Below are 14584 nucleotides of genomic sequence, written 5' to 3' on the forward strand. Positions count from 1 at the left end.
GGGGCGCTGCTCTGGCAGGACATCAAAAAAAGTCCTCCAAGCAGCTGTATACAGCTGTATACACCGCTCCTAAAGCGCCCCTGCCCATTGAAATCAATGGGCAGCGCCGCTGAAGCACCTGCAAAGCGCAGCGGTGCTTTGCGGGGGCTTTTAACACTTTATTCGGCCGCTAGCGAGGGTTAAAAACGCCACTAAAAGCAGACGGGCGCTGGCAGTGTGAAAGGGCTCTTACTATATGGTGTCAAATTAAATCAGAAATTGCTCCCTCTGCTGCTCAAATTTAGCACTTCAACAAACTAAAGCTAAAGCAACTCAAGTAATCTTTAGTAGCATATTCAAGTGGTAGTGATTGTGGTAAGTGAATAGAGTAAAGCTAGATACACACTATACAACTTTTGTTGTTCGATTTCCTTTAGATTTACCTTCAATTATGTAGTGCGAGGGCCTGCCCGATTGCATACAAATTGAAAGTGTTTAGGTTTGACCTCATAGTATATGGTTTTGGTAAATCTAAAGAAAAAAATCTAAAGAAAATTGTATAGTGTGTATCCGGCTTTAGGCTGGGTTCACGCTGGAGAATACATCGGCTCACAGCAGGGGTCCGGTGCATCCTCCATTCACCGTTTCAGGTCCGATTTCAGCCTGAATTTTGGACTGAATTCCGGACTTGAAATGGATCAAAAGGCAAACAGGGTTCCTGTGCAATTTGCACTCGGAGCCGCTGCGGAGATGTGTGAACCGGCTCCATAGAGAGCCAGTCACAATCTCCTGCTATGCAAATTAGATGCGGGGAAACCAGCATCCAATTCGCAATAGTGTGAACCCAGCATTAACCACTTCCCGCCCGCCCTATAGCGGATTGACGTCCGGGAAGTGGTTCTGTTATCCTGACTGGACGTCATATGATGTCCAGCAGGATAACATGCCGCAACGCGCCCCCGGGGGCGCGCATCGCGGCGATCGGTGGAGTGGTGTGTCAGTCTGACACACCGCTACACTGATCTTGGTAAAGAGCCTCCGGTGGAGGCTCTTTACCACGTGATCAGCCGTGTCCAATCACGGCTGATCACGCTGTCAATAGGAAGAGCCGTTGATCGGCTCTTCCTCACTCGCGTCTGACAGACGCGAGTAGAGGAGAGCCGATCGGCGGCTCTCCTGGCAGGGGGGGTCTGCGCTGATTGTTTATCAGCGCAGCCCCCCTGCAGATCAGCACACTGGACCACCAGGGATTGCCACTAGGACCACCAGGGAAGGGGCAACATGTGGATGGCCAAGTATGTACCCCATGCCCAGTGTGCCAAATCTGTGCCAATCAGTGCCCACAAATGGGCACTGATTGGCACCATTATGTTGCAGTGACGCCCAGCAATGCCACCCTTAGGGGCATCACTGCAAACAAGCAGTGCCACCCATCAGTGTCCATTCATGCCACCTGTCAGTGCCCATCCGTGCCCATCTATCAGGGCCCATCCATGCCCATCTGTGCCAACTATCAGTGCCACCCATAAGTAACCATTAATGCCACCTATGAGTGCCCATCAATGCCACCTATGAGTGCCCATCAGTGCTGCCTATAAGTGCCCATCTGTGCCACCTATGAGTGCCCATCATGCCGCATACCAGTGCCACCTATCAGTGCCCATCAGTGCCGCCTATCAGTGCCCATCAGTGCCTCCTATCAGTGCCCATCATCAGTGCCCGTCAGTGCCACCTCATCGGTGCCCATCAGTGCCGCCGTATCAGTGCCCGTCAGTGCAGCCATATCAGTGCCTGTCATTGAAGAAGAAAATGTACTTATTTACAAAAAAGTTTTAACAGAAACAAAGAAAAACTTGTTTTTTTTTCAAAATTTTCGGTCTTTTTTTATTTGTTGCGCAAAAAATAAAAACCGCAGAGGTGATCAAATACCACCAAAAGAAAGCTCTATTTGTGGGAACAAAATGATAAAAAATTTGTTTGGGTACAGTGTAGCATGACCGCGCAATCGTCATTCAAATTGCGACAGCGCTGAAAGCTGAAAATTGGTCTGGGCGGGAAGGTGTCTAAGTGCCTGGTATTGAAGTGGTTAAATGTTCCCCTGTGTGCAAAGTAGACTGCTTATATTTAGTAGCGATGAGCCGAACACCCCAAAGCCCCCCCCCCCCCCCCCCCGATGCGGTTTGCACCAGAAACAGGCAAAAAATTTGTGCGAACACCGTTAAAGTCTATGGGACACGAACTTGAAAAATCAAAAGTGCTAATTTTAAAAGCTTATATGCACGTTATTGTCATAAAAAGTGTTTGGGGACCCGGGTCCTGCCCTAGGGGACATGTATCAATGCAAAAAAAAGTTTTAGAAACGGCAGTTTTTTCAGGAGAAGTGATTTTAATAATGCCTAAAGTGAAACAATAAAAATGAAATATACCTATAAATATCATGCCTGGGGGGTGTCCTTAGTATGCCTGTAAAATAGCGCATCTTTCCCATGTTTATAACAGTACCACAGCAAAATGAAATTTCTAAAGGAAAAAATGTCATTTAAAACTGCTCGTGGCTGTATTGAAATGTCGTATCCCGGCAATATAGATAAAAATCATTGAAAAAACCGGCATGGGTTTCCCCCCTCCAGTCCATTACCAGGCCCCTTGGGTCTGGTATGACTATTAAGGGGAACCCCGCACCTAAATAAAAAAAAAAAAAATTGGTGGGGGTCCCCCCAAAATCCATACCAGGCCCTTCAGGTCTGGTATAGATCTTAAGGGGAACCCTGCGCCAATTTTTTTTTAAAACATGGTGTAGGGGTCAGCCTACAATCCATACCAGACCCCTATCCTAGCATGCAACCTGGCAGGCCGCAGGAAAAGGGGGGGTGACGAGAGAGCGCCCTCCCCGCCCCTCCTGAACCAAACCAGGCCACATGCCCTCAACATGGAAAGGGTGTTTTGGGGTCTCCCCCAAAGCACCTTGTCTCCATGTTGATGGGGACAAGGGCCTCATTCCCAAAACCCTTGCCCGGTGGTTCTGGGGGTCTGCGGGCAGGGGGCTTATCGGAATCTGGAAGCCCCTTTAACAATCGGACCCCCTGATCCCAATCCCCCCCTATGTGAATGGGTATTGGGTACATTGTACCCCTACACATTCACCAAAAAAGTGTCAAAATGGTAAAAATGACAGGAGACAGTTTGGGACAAGTCCTTTATTAAAAAAAAAAAAAAAGTGTCCCGCGATGTTCATTCATCTTAGATCACAACGTCCGACGGACCAAAAAAAAAAAATGGAAAAACTCCGCCTCCATGGGAGGCTCCCGCTGACGTCAGAGGGAGGCGGGGTCACCCGTTTATGTCCCTGGGTGGCCCCGCCCTCAGCTATATAACAGCTGTCAATGCAGAAAGCCTGCAGTCAGAGGGAGCCTCCAATGGAGGTGGATTTTTTTTCATTTTTTTGTTTTTTTCTCGGTCCGTCGGACGCTGTGATTGAAGATGAGTGGACATCGCGGGACACTTTTTTATATATTTTTTTCAATAAAGGACTTGTCCCAAAATGTCTCCTGTCATTTTTACAATTTTGACACTATTTTTTGGTGAATGGTTAGGAGTACAGTGTACCCCTACCCATTCACATGGGGTGGGGCAGGGATCTGAGGGTCCCCTTGTTAAAGGGGGCTTCCAGATTCTGATAAGCCCCCCGCCCGAAGACCCCCTCAACCACTGGGCAAGGGTTGTAGGGATGAGGCCCTTGTCCCCATCAACATGGGGACAATGTGTTTTGGGGGGGGGGCATGTGGCCTGGTACGGTTCAGGAGGGGGGGGCCCGTTCTGTCGCCCCCTTCCCTTTTCCTGCGACCTGCCAGGTTGCGTGCTCGTGCTTTGGTGCAGGTTTCCCCTTAATATCCATACCAAACCTGAAAGAAAAAGACCCCGAAAAAAAACCTGCAAGACATAGCATACTAGCTCATTATAAATTACTTGCCTGAGATCGAAGCCCCTGCAGCCGTCCTCGCTCCTGCGGCCAACATCACTCCCGGAGTTACTTCCGGGTATTGTGGGCTCCGGCACTGTGATTGGCCGGAGCCGCGATGACGTCACAGTATAACTGAAGCAACGGCACGTACTGCCATTGCTTCATTGCGCATGTGCCGATGACGTCGGCACATGCAAATACAGGGGATATCTCCTAAACCGTGGGGGTTCCCCTTAATATTCATACCAGACCCAAAGGGCCTGGTAATGGACTGGGGGAGGTGGCCCCATGCTGTTTTTTTCAGTAATTTTTATTTATATTGCCGGGGTCCAGCAATACATTACAGCCGCGAGCAGTTTTAAATGACATTTCTTCCTTTACAAATGTCATTTTGCTGCTCTCATTCATAAACTATGCACAGCTGCCGTGTAAGCAGCCTTACATAGCGTGTTTTCCTGTTCACCGAATACTGAACATTATTGGGCGTTCGCAGGAAATTTGGGTGCCCGTGGAACGCGTCATAATGAACAGCGAGACCGTCAATGCACTGCGAGATCGCAGTGCATTGACGCCTGCTGATTGGCCAAAGCATGCACCTGACCTGCATGCTTTGGCCAATCACAGTGCGCTTTCCTGTGAGAGCCATAACTGGCCAATATTGCAGCTGATAATCAGACACTGACACTTTGTGGGAACCAGTGACACTAATACAGTGATCAGTGCTAAAAATATGCACTGTCACTGTACTAATGACAGTGGCTGGGAAGGGGTTGAACATCAGGGGCGATCAAAAGGTTAAATGTGTGCCTAACTAGTTTATGTGTACTACCTGTGCAGTTCTTACTAAGGGGTGTGATGGCTTTTTAGACATCACATCTCTGCTGTCAGAACAGAGCTCTGCCTTGTTTACATAGGAAATTTTACTGTGCAGGTGGTGTAAACTGGCTCTTTAAGAGGAGCTCCAGTCATATTACTGAAACTTGAAATTCAGCAGCTACAAAAACTGTGGCTGCTGAATTCTAATAAACAGACACTCACCTGTCCTTGGATCCAGCGCTGTTCTCACTCGAGGAGGCACCTTAACTGTGGGCAACCCGGCTGTGACAGTTTGTGACTTCACAGCCGGCTGCCAACTGCGCATGCGCAAGCCGCGCTGCACATTGTGAATGTTCCTGCAGTCTTCTGGAACCTGTGATGTGCCCCTGAAAACTGAGGGGGGGGGGGGAATTTCTGCTCAGATTGTCTGTCATAACCAGGTACCGGCGCCCCCCCCCCAAAATAAGGTGCCAAACGTTACAGAGTGGGGAAGGAGGCCTTAAAATGGAAATACTCCTTTTGGGTGCAGTTCCGTTTTAATGCAGTATCAACGATTACAGAGCTGCATTAATTTGTGCTTTTATATGATCTTTAATGTCTAAATGACAGCTTCCTGTTTTCAGGACACTATCCACAGCACCCCACTGGCCCCTCCCACTGGCCATTCTCTGCTGGAATTACATGGAGAAGCACAGAGAACTAGTGATGACATCACTGAGTCTAAAATAAGGTATGTAAAGAAGACGGAAATGTTTTATTGAATAACTCAATCGTGTGTTGATGAGGTGGTGGTAGGGAGGAACAAGGGAATGCAAAATATAAGCAGAATAAATTGTTACTAAAGTTGTCTTTTTTCTTTTAATTAAAATAACAAACATGTTATACTCACCTGCTCTGTGCTGTGGTATTGCACAGAGTGACCCCGATCCTCGGGTCCCTGGTGGCAATCTTGGCTCCGCCTTTTTTTTATGTGTGTCCCCATAGCAAGCTGTTTGCTATGGGGACACACGGTGCATGGTCGCTCCTGACCTGTGTGTCTATGGAGCCAGCGGAACTTAGGTCTGCCCCCCCCCCCACTTCCTCTTCACTAAATTTGATTGGCAGCAGCAAGAGCCAATGGCTCCTGCTCGAATGCTGTGTGAAGAGGAAGAGGAGAGAGAATAGATGCAGCTGTGCACAGCACTAATCTCTTCTCCCCTCTCTTATGCCGCGTACACACAATCGGATTTGCCGACAACAAAATCCATGTTTTTTTCCGACGGATGTTGGCTCAAACTTGTCTTGCACACACACGGTCATACAAATCTTGTCGAAAATTCCGAACGTCAAGAACGCGGTGACGTACGACAAGCCGAGAAAAATGAAGTTCAATAGCCAGTGCGGCTCTTCTGCTCGATTCCGAGCAAGCGTGGAATTTTGTGCGTCGGAATTGTCTACACACGATCGGAATTTCCGACAACGGATTTTGTTGTCGGAAAATTTGAGATCCAGATCTCAAATTTTGTTTGTCGGAAATTCCGACGCAAAAATGTCCGATGGAGCCTACACACGGTCGGAATTTCCGACAACAAGCTCCCATCGAACATTTGTTGTCGGGAAAATCTGATCGTGTGTACGCGGCATTACTCTTCACACAGGGGAAGTGGGGGCACAGGGAAAATGAAAACGTTTTTTTTTTTTTTTTTTTTTTACCTTAATGCAAACAATGCTGCATTCGTTTTCAATTTTCTTCATGCTGAGAACATTTTCAGCAAATTCAGAAAATAGCGGCTGATCTTGCCAAAAGTACCGTGTCCTTGTCGCTTCCTGTATTCTGCACTAAATAAAAATTTCCTTCCTTGTATCTTCTGTAATCTACCAATTGCCCTGCAACCATGTAATGCAGATGAGCAGATCCAGACATTTTTTGTAGTCCATATCAGAAGAGCAGCCTAGGGTGACAACCATGGCTCCCTCCATAGATACAATGGAAGAATGACGTAGACACCCAGGGACAAGAAGTGTGTCTATTTTCAGGATCACCAGGTGAAAAATAAAGCAAACGAATCTTAAAAAAAAAAAAAAACTGAATACTGCCACCTCACCAAGGACTAGTACGCTGTAATATAGTATGATTTTTGGTTTTGGGTTTAGATACACTTTAATGACAATAGCAAACCTCTCAAAATCTTTCAAAATGATCGGCTGCCCAGGATTTCATGGACAAGAGAGACACAAATGCTTTGCTAATTGAGAGGTCAGCCTGATTTGCAATGGATGTTTGCCTAATTTTGTTGTTGAGCTGCCTGATAAATTGCCCATAAAGTCAGAAGTCAGGCAATGGACAGGACAGCTACTGTCAGATTTTCAGTGACCTCTTGTTCTCTAATTACTTCAGCAAGGGCAGTTCCTATATTTCCATTCTGACAGGTTCCCTCTAAAGTACATGATGTGCTTTTAAGTTAAATAATCAAGTTTCCGGAGAAGGCAGTTAAAAGAGGAGGTGAGCCCGTAGCACACTCCACAAAGAGATGGCTGCACTTTAAGGCCAATGCTCGCACTGCTCCAGCACAAAAGTCGTGTGACTTTCAATCCGACTTTGCCCTGTGACTTCGGTCCGACATCAATGCGACTTCCATGCGACTTTAATGAACAGTATCCGACTTTGAGATGAGTGTGACTTGGGTCTGCTATGAATTTCCACACCAAATTTACAAAAAAAAACAGCATGAGGTCTTCCCCAAATCCATACCAGAACCTTAGGACTTGGAGGGTGGGGGGGGATCCCCCGCCATTTTTTTTTCAATACATTTTGCATTGCTAACATCGCCTCTAAGGGCCCTTTCACACTGGGGCGGGGGCGGCGTCTGCGGTAAAGCGCCGCTATTGTTAGCGGTGCTTCACCGTCGGTATTCGGCCGCTAGCGGGGCGGTTTTTCTCGGCCGCTAGCAGACGAGAAACGGTTAAAAACCACCGCAAAACGCCTCTGCAGAGGCGCTTTGCCGGCAGTATAGCCACGCTGTCCCATTGATTTCAATGGGCAGGAGCGGTATACACTCCGCTCCTTCACCGCTCCAAAGATGCTGTTAGCAGGACTTTTTTCCCGTCCTGCTAGCGCACCGCTCCAGTGTGAAAGCCCTCGGGACTTTCACACTGGAATCAAAGCAGCGTCACTTTCGGGTCGGTTTGCAGGTGCTAAGGGCCCTAAGCACAAGTCACATATCACAAGTTGGATCAGTTAAGATGCTGATCTGACTTGGATGCGACTTCCATTCAAATCTATGGGCTGAAATCAGACAGAAGTCTGACCAAAGTAGTGCAGGAACCTTTTCCAACGTCGGACCGACACAAGGAGGACCAGTTAAGACGGCTCTCATAGGGAATCATTCATTTTTACATGTCATGTCACATGTCAGGGCTGGGCTCAGCCCTTCCTTCTCTGAACTGGCCGCTCAGCTGTTGGCTATTTGCCAGGTCCTATCTCTCCACAGTGACTCACTTGTTGATGATATCCTGCTCGTCAGTCCTGCCTACTTAAGCCGTCCAGCCCAGATGATCTCTGGCTTGCCTTGGTCAACATCACAGAGACTATATCCTGAGTGCCTGTTAAAGACTTGCTTGGCTGACATTCCTTCTGGCTCCAGATCCTGCTTGCTGTTCCACTACGCTGATCTCTGGCTTCCTGACTTTCTGGCTTGTTTGACTATCCGTTCTGGTTACCAAACTTTGGCTATGTTTTGACTACGTTTTGTTCTATTTACTTATTATTAAACAAGTGTGATTTAACTGTTCCTCTGTCTCGGTCTGATTCATGGTTTATTCATGGCTTAAAGTCAGAGAAAACAGGTGTATCAATCTGTATGTAGCACCCTCCTAGCTAGGTTGTTATAGTTGAAAACTTTAGCTTTGCTCTCCTACAGCCGAGGAGCAGTGTTCAAGTGCTTTTGGATGTTCTGCATTCTGCTGGTTGTGGGCTCTGCTGCTTTCCCCTAGATTTTAGTAGGTTCCAGAATTTAGTAGGTGGAGGAGGCAGACTCTCACCTGCATATTCACGCAGCCTCAGCCAATACCTGGCAGGAAAAGTGGCCAGCAGATGGCTGAGGTGTGTATAAATAGGTTGGGACCTGGAAAAGCAGGGCACTTATTCATATGGTAGAAGACCCAGCCTAAGGGCTGAGGCCCTCTGGGCTGATTGCTACAGCTTAGAAGCAGCCATCCAGGTCCCAGCTAGAGCTCAAGGACCCACGTCCAGAGTCCATGAAAGCAGTGCAGTTAATCTACAGAGGATCCCACCTGGAGGCATCCAGAGAGAAGATGGTTGGTACTGCAAGAAATCATTAAAGTACTCAAGACACAGTGAGTACAAGCCTTAGACACTTGGCAACCGCCTACCGCAGATGTATTGCAGCAGGTCAGCTCTATTGCGCAAAACAACGTACCTGTATGTAATTTCGTGCAATAAGCACTGGGGGGTGCAAGCATGCCGCCAGAGGCGCGCTGATTGGACATAGGGGATGAGAGTTGCCGCGATTGTTCTCGGGAAAGGCAGAACGGCGATATGTAAACAAGGCAGATTGCCGTTCTGACAAGGGAGAAAATGGAGATCTTGTGTTCCTGCTAGTAGGAACACGGATCTCTGTCTTCACCCAGTCAGAGCAACCCCCATACAGTTAGAAAGCACCCCCTAGGGACACAATTTACCCCTACGATCGCCCCTGGTGTTAACTCTTTCCCTGCCAGTGTCATTAGTACAGTAATAGTGCATATTTTTAACACTGATCACTGTAATAATGTCACTGGTCCCCAAAAAAAGTGTCAGGTGTCCGATTTGTCCGCCGCAATGTTGCAAAATAAAAATGCCATAAAGATATCCCATAGTTTGTATAACTTTTGCACAAACCAATTAATATACGCTTATTGTGAATTTTTTTTACCAAAAATATGTATCTGAATACATATTGGCCTTAACTGATGAAGAAATTAGATTTTTCAAATTTTTGTCCTATGCCTATTATTGGATATGTTTTATAGCATAAAGTAAAAAATATAGTTTTTTTTTTTTTTCAAAACTGTCTCTCCTTTTTCGTTTATAGAGCAAAAAATAAAAACTGCAGCGTTGATCAAATACCACCAAAAGAAATCTCTATTTGTGTGAAAAAAAATTTTATTTGGGTACAACGTCGCACGACCGTGCAATTGTCAGTCAAAATAACGCAGTGCCGTATCGCAAAAAATGGCCTTGTCATGAAGGAGGTAAAAACTTCCAGGCGGTAGTGCTTAAAGATCCTAGGGACCTTTAGAAGGGCTCACTCCACTCCAGTTTTCTGACTTGGGGTTCCCAGAGTTGTAGTTCACCAAATACTCAATACAAGAGGGTGGTTGCACTCTGAAGAGACAGAACAGTTATGCCGCGTACACACAACCGGACTTTACGGCATACTTGGTCCTGCGGACCGGAGTCCGTCGGACAATTCGATCGTGTGTGGGCTCCAGCGGACTTTTTTTCCCCAAAAGTTCGACGGACCTAGAAATTAAACATGTTTCAAATCTTTTCAACGAACTCGAGTCCGGTCGAAAAGTCCGCTCGTCTGTATGCTAGTCCGACGGACAAAAAACGACGCTAGGGCAGCTATTGGCTACTGGCTATGAACTTCCTTATTTTAGTCCGGTCGTACGTCATCACGTACGAATTCGTCGGACTTTGGTTGATCGTGTGTAGGCAAGTCCGTTCATTCGGAAAGTCCGTTGAAAAGTCCGCAGGACAAAGTCTGCCGTAACGTCAGCTCGTGTGTACGTGGCATTAGAGGTGTCCTCCGTAGTATTTCTGATAGCTTGGAGTGTCTCAAGGTGGAGGCTCACCCACACCCTACCAAAGTTTAAACAGCAAAAAAATTGCAAAAAGACACGCACTGTCTGTTTCCCGAGTTGAGTGAATGTGAACTACCATGTGCCTGCCTGCCATGTGCATACCTGCCAACTTTTTTGAGATGGGAATGAGGGACATGTATTAGCAAAAGTATGTAGGCATAGGACACACACCCCTGCCACGCCCCCTTAAAGGTGAATTATGCAAAAAAATATTGGTTAAACCCACAAGTGTTTTTTTTTTTTTTTTTCTTTTACCATTGCTATTCCTTTTATACTGGCTTTTGGAATTTACATATGTAGCAATTTAGAATTTTGATGAAAGGTTTAGCACTGTGAAACAGTTTTTGAAAGCTAGAAATGTGCATTTTATATACGACTATTTAGAGCAAATCAAAATGAGGGACAAATGAGGAGGAAAGAGGGACAGAGGGACTTTATTCCAAATCAGGGACAGTCCCTCGAAATCCGGGACAGTTGGGAGCTATGCATGTGCCTTACGGGGAATTGAACCTGGGGCGATTCAGCCAGCCCGGTCTGGGGTCTTTGCTACATGTACCATACACCCGTGTGAAGGGCCGTTTTCTCCTATGTGGGATGCACGGGTGTTCTATACATCTGCATGCAGGCGGTCCAACTCACGCCATCTGCGACACAGCAGTTGCACTGGCTACAATTAGACATCTGTGTGGGTGCAGATGCATGTTTCCAAATGCAGACAGCGTGAGTTTAGGGACCCACACGGATATCAGTTTGGGAGCAGCGGCTGTGTCTGTGCAGCCACCGCCCCCAAAATGACCTGAATGGGACTGAAAGTATGGAACACGTGTGCATCCCGTGTGAGCAAACACAGCCCTTTACATCGGTGTAAGCTTAAAGTGGTTGTAAACCTTTCATTAAAAAAAAAAAAATAATAATAATAATAATAATACATACATGCCTATACTTACCTGCTCTGTGCAATATTTTTGCACAGAGCATCCCCGATCCTCTTCTTCTGGGGTTCCCCACCAGCGCTCCAGGCCCCTCCTCTTCATCGGGTGTCTCCATGGAAAGCTGCTTTCCATGGGGACACCTGTGTGGGCTCTTTTGATTGATAGAAGTGGGAGCCAAAGTCTTCTGCTGCTATCAATCTGTCCAATGAGGAGAGCGACAGCAGCTGGAGCCGCTGCGCTCCTACACATGGCTGAATCGGATTGGGCTCAGGTAAGAAAAAGGGGGGGTGGAGCTGCAGCACAGAAGGTTTTTCACCTCATTGCATAGAATGCTTTACAAGCACTTTAAGTACCCCGTGTGAATGAGGCCTTAATTTACAATATATCTGTTATTGAAATATTTTACCATTAGTGAAGTGGATTTTATCTGTAAGTTTTCTTAATGGACCAGCAAGCCATCCAAGTGATTGCCGCACAGTGTGCATATGACAGGTACACTTTATATTCTGTAATAAGAAGCAGAGGACACAGCCTATATGCAGGACATCTGATATTCTGGTTTCATCGTTGCAATCTGTCACTTCCACAAGTATCTCATTCTCTTCCTTTTGCTTTGCAAAAGAGATCTGAAAATAGAAACTTATGAAAGACATCTGATGTATAGGCCTGTCATCCGCACATGACTCTCCACTGCCGGCAGAGAGAGGAAAAATGGAGGAATTGAGCTGTGTTGCCTGGATACCGCCAGTGGCGTACCTCTCATTCTGACCAGAAACCCATTTCATCACAGTGCTTCTGTCATAATTAATGTCCTTGCAGATGTTTAATAAAACCCACAATTTTGTTTAAATGTGTTCAGCAACAAAGATGTGAAACTTATTTTTAGGTTGTGTTGGGTGTAATCACCTGTAATCCTTTTTTTATGTTAAATTTCCCATATCATTTGTTCACCAGCTGAAATTACGCATGAGGATGGCAATGGGAGTGGCTAAATATCTCATTTTGAGCCGAACTCTACAGCAACAAGCAGCTACTGTACAGTACTGTATGTTATACACATTTAAATAGACAGATAAAAAGCATATAAGGGAGTGGCTTTACCTGTCAAATAATTAGAATTTCTGTCCATCCAGACAGACTTTTTTTTTTTTCTCAAAAATTTAGCATATCAGAAATGAAACAAACAAGACATAGGGCGGGTATTACATCAGGTATAGTCAGCAGTAAATTCACAGTGATCCAGACAATAATGTAACCATCAACATCCCATAACCATAATGTCCTGAATCTCTAATCCTATACCACACCCCAGAACAGTTGCTTTTTTTTTTTTTTAAACATTAGAAACCAATCAGTGCAAGCAACCCTCCTCCCCCCACCCCCAACTTGCCCCTTATGCCGTGTACACACAACCGGACTTTCCATCAGAATAGACTCCGACGGTCTTTCCGACGGAGTTCCGCTGAAACGGACTTACCTACACACAATCACACCAAAGTCCGATCGTTTAGAACACAATGACGTACAACGGGACTAGAAAAAGGAAGTTCAATAGCCAGTAGCCAAAAGCTGCCCTTGCGTTGTTTTTGGTCCGTCGGAATAGCATACAGACGAACGGTTTTCCCGATAGGAACTGGTTCCGTCGGAAAGATTTGAAACATGTTTAGGTCCGTCAGAATTTTAGAAAGAAAAAGTCCGATGAAGCCCACGCACAATCGGAATGTCCGACGGAATGATTCGGTTGGACTTTTTCTGCCGGAAAGTCCGGTCGTGTGTCTGCGGCAAAAGGCGAAAGAAGTAACCAATCCTCCCTCTTCCGTGAAGGGCAGAGTCACAACCCCCCCCTTCCCCCCCAGGGATTTCAACATTTATTTTAGATAGCCATGGGATACAGCTTCTCATAGCCTACTACACCCTTCTAACTTCGATATTTATTCGTCCAATCACTATGCTTATATTCCCACCCTCTGGCTGGACTCTGCCATTGGGATTACTCTCTTAGGCACATCCACAACTCTAGGTCCCGTCTTCCTCTAGTGTGTTCTTGGAGTCCACCCATCTAAACCATACCTTCCTGAATTTCGTGGAGGCACCCCTGGCCTCCTTGCAAAAGTTTTCACCCCCCTTGGCATTTTTCGTGTTTTGTTGCCTCACAACCTGGAATTAACATGGATTGTTTGAGGATTTGCATCATTTAATTTACAGAACATGCCCACAACTTTGAAGATGTTTTTTTTTATTATTGTGAATCAAACAACAAATAGGACAAAATAACAGAAAAAGTCAATGTGCATAACTATTCACCCCCCTAAAGTCAGTACTTTGTAGAGCCACCTTTTGCGGCTATCACAGCTCCAAGTCTCTTTGGATAAGTCTCTATGAGCTTGCCTCATCTTACCACTGGGATTTTTGCCCATTCCTCCTTGCAAAACTGCTCCAGCCCCTTCAAGTTGGATGGTTTGCGCTTGTGTGGTCTGTCTGACCACAGATTTTCTATTGGATTGAGGTCTGGGCTTTGACTAGGCCATTCCAACACATTTACATGTTTCCCCTTAAACCACTCAAGTGTTGCTTTAGCAGTGTGTTTGGGGTCATTGTCTTGCTGGAAGGTGAACCTCCGTCCTAGCTTCAAATCACACACAGAGTGGTACAGGTTTTGGTCAAGAATATCCCTGTATTTAGCACCATCCATCTTTCCCTCAACTCTGACCAGTTTCCCAGTCCCGACTGCTGAAAAACATCCCCACAGCAAGATGCTGCCACCACCATGTTTCACTGTGGGGATGGTGTTCTTTGGGTGATGTGTTGGGTTTGTGCCAGACATAGCGTTTTCTTTGATGGCCAAAAAGATCAATTTTAGTATCATCAGACCAGAGCACCTTCCTCCATACATTTTGGGAGTCTCCCACATGCCTTTCCGCAAACTCAAAACGTGCCATTTTGTTTTTTGCTGAAAGTAATGGCTTTCTTCTGGTCACTCTGCCATAAAGCCCAACTCTATGGAGTGTATGGCTTTTTGTCATCCTATGTACAGATACTCCAGTCTCTG

This window comes from Aquarana catesbeiana, linkage group LG07, assembly GCF_042186555.1.
Source record: "Aquarana catesbeiana isolate 2022-GZ linkage group LG07, ASM4218655v1, whole genome shotgun sequence".
Taxonomy (NCBI): Eukaryota; Metazoa; Chordata; class Amphibia; order Anura; family Ranidae; genus Aquarana; species Aquarana catesbeiana.